The sequence below is a fragment of the Pundamilia nyererei genome, unplaced genomic scaffold (genome assembly GCF_000239375.1).
Source record: "Pundamilia nyererei isolate P.nyererei 1_Seehausen unplaced genomic scaffold, PunNye1.0 scaffold00002, whole genome shotgun sequence".
Classification (NCBI taxonomy): Eukaryota; Metazoa; Chordata; class Actinopteri; order Cichliformes; family Cichlidae; genus Pundamilia; species Pundamilia nyererei.
The window spans coordinates 3,111,988-3,115,194 of record NW_005187403.1 but is presented as its reverse complement, the minus strand read 5'-3'; the positions used below and the strand labels follow the sequence as shown (position 1 = coordinate 3,115,194).

Genomic DNA, 3,207 nt, shown 5'->3' with positions numbered 1-3,207 from the left:
AAGTGTACCTCTGGTGCAAATTACTGACCTCTGTCATCATTTTAGGTGGGGGAACTTGCACAATCGGTGGCTGACTAAATACTTTTTTGCCCCACTGTACTTATGTGATGTAACACAAGCTTATAGGAATAATGTTATATACTTTTCCATGGCATTACATTTGAATTCAACAGTTCAATCTTTCAAATAATGGACAGATATTTGTGAAATCGTGATACATTTGTGAATCTGTATCTAAATATGCATATGTACAGACAGAAACATTTAATAATCATGAAAATTATGTTTTCTTACATTACAGTGATTTAACGTTAATTTACATTTGAAATGTGAAATCACAGTCTATTTACGTAACTTGATGATATTCTAGAAGAACAGAACAAAACTGTAAAATTCACAGTAAAATACTTTTACATTAGGATTTTTTCCTACAGTACAGCCATACCCGCGACCTTGTGGTTGTTATAGTTCACATTCATTGGCCAATGCTTAGCGTCATGTGTACCAACATCCAATGACATGTCACATTGTTTTCATGGCCACACCCTCACCCCAGGTGCAGAGGCCTATTTCTGTTCAGGAATGTTGTGAACACTTTGAGATTAATATTAATTGCAATTCCTACCTCTACATTTATTTTTTAATTTTTTAAAATATATAGTTAGCCGTGCAATGTTTTATATGTTTTTCTTTAGTTTTTATTCCTATTAATTATATTTTCACTTGTTACCTCTGAATTATTGAATCAGACCTAGATGACATGAAATTTTCAGCAAAATTATAATTCAAATACTCCTTTAATTATTGATTATTCTCATTAATTTTCGATCATTTTATATATTTTTTCCATAGTATTACATTTGAATTTAACAGATCATTCTCTCACATAACAGACAAATATTTGTGAAATTATGATACATTTTTGAATGTATTTTTACAATCTAAATATGCATATGTACAAAAAAAAATATGTACAAAAAATATATTTAAAAAAACAAGTAAATTGTGTTTTACTGTATTTACAGTGATGTTATGTTATTTTACCTATGACATGTAAAATCACAGTCTCCTTATGTAAATTTAATGATATTCTAGAAAGACAGTACAAAACTGTAGAATATACAGTAAGATACTTTGACATTTTTTGGAACAGTGTACTAGTAGTGACACTGACCCTAGCCAAATGCAAAACTACTGAAAAAACAGCCTGAAAAGATGAAGAGGAAAAAAACTTCAGTGACCTCCATCTGTAAAACCATTCCGGCTTTTGGGAGCTGTCACATTGTTGCCCCTCTAGCGCACCTGTTGTGAATTTCATTAACACCAAAGCAACTGAAACTGATTAACAACCCCTCTATTACTTAACTGGCCAGATCAGTGTTTCAGAAGTTGAACCGGCTCTTTCGGCTTGGCTCACTAAAAAGAGCCAGCTCTTTCGGCTCCGAACCGGCTCTTCAGGTTGTTTTGTTGCTTTAATTTATTTATTATTAACAATAATATAAAATTATGCACAAAAGCAACTAATAATGTAAACAAAAGTGGTTTTATTTATATATGTTTATATATAAATATATGCAGTGGCCCCTAGAGACAAAGCACGTACAAACTCCAAAACACATTTCTAGCATGAACTGAACTTCCAAAACAGAGCTACTAGATCACTTAAATTACACAATTGAAAGCATGTGTATTTGGTTTGTGTATTTATACACAAGCACTCATATATATTCAAATAATTTTTAAAAAAATGTTCATTTACCTGTTACTACCACACACCAAATACGGTCTTGATACTTGCTGGCTTGTGTAGCCACTAGGTAACAAAAGCTCAACACTGCCCCTAGCATCCTGGAGCACTTCTGTTGTGTTTTGTACGTGTTTTGAGTTTTTATGTGCTTCTGAGTTTTTACGTGTTTTAGAGTTTGTACGTGCTTCGAAGTTTGTACGTCCTTCGGAGTTCATACGTGTTTGTATGTGCTTTGTCTCTAGGGGGCACAGTAAATATACTTTTATTTATAAATGTTCAGCTTTTTCCTTTTAAACAAATTTAAAGTGAAACAACACAAAACACTGCAAACCACAACACAATTAAATATAAATTAAAATATGAAAACTAAAAGATGATGCATATTCTCTGTCATATGGGCCTGCATGACTAAACTTTCTGAATCCTTTATCATCTGCAACTGAAAATAGTTGTGGATGATTACTATACCTTTCTAATGTGACGTTGTTGTCCCTGGCTCTCCCCCCTCTTCCCAGCGCAAAACACAAGGCTCGCATGCGGAGTGAAGCGAAAAACAGTGCGAGAGAAAAAAAACCCCACGGCTTGCGATAAGGAGTCAGCTCACGTCGTTCACGTCAAAGATCCGGCTCTAAGAGCCATTTCGTTCGTGACCGACACATCACTAGAACTGACTCAATGCTGTCCTGAAATTAAAAAGTTCCCTTTCCTTTTTTTTTTTCAGTATGCCTACATAAGTGAACATCAGACACTCCTGGAGGGTTTCCAAATACTATTTCAACACATCATTTTATATTTGGTGTTGTGAAATTTGGAGAAGTAGTCTAAACCGGTTGAGTTGACAAAAAAAAAGAAATTCCCTCGGGCTTCGATTTACTCTGTGGGAGTATTAAAGTGCGAACATGATAAATTGATCAATAGCAGGTGTTGGATATGATTCAGAATATGTTTCACATAAATATTTTCAAAGTACTAAGTATTTACGAGATTTTTTTTTTTTAATGAATCTTATTTGAAATAGAAAAAAGCATTTGTTTCAATTCGGGGACAGTTATTTCATTCTCAGTTCAAAGCTGACAGGTATTGAAACTTACCAAATGATTTTAAAAAACGTCCTAAAGATGTAACAAAAAAAAAAAAAAGTCCTAAAGAAACTAAAGATGTAGGTGAATGTAAAATATGGATATTGACCATTGGACTCAAGGGTGGAGCTTTAAAATCAAGTATGTAGCATGAATACCACAAGGTATAACGAATGTCTTCTCAGAATTTGCGCAGAGGAATGCAGCATTATATCATCTGTCTGCAATGACGCCTCTCAGTCTTTGTGTGTTGTTCAGCGTTGGGGTGTGGTGACTGCCCTTATCAAAACACTGCACTTTCACAAAGCATAAATGAAATAACGATGCAATACTGGAAGAAGGAATATGGGTGAAAGTTTTAATCCTCTTGAGTTCCTCTTC

At 34.0% G+C, this 3,207-nt stretch overlaps 1 protein-coding gene across 1 annotated transcript in view; it reads right to left on the bottom strand.

The window, feature by feature from the left end:
• arid6 (AT-rich interaction domain 6) overlaps positions 1-2,225 on the bottom strand; it is a 10,583-nt gene extending 8,358 nt beyond the window's left edge. The window contains exon 1 of the mRNA XM_005720162.1: positions 2,216-2,225. The gene's annotated coding sequence lies outside the window, so the exon portion shown is untranslated. The remainder of the gene's footprint in view (positions 1-2,215) is intronic.
• Between the last annotated feature and the right edge of the window lie 982 nt (positions 2,226-3,207).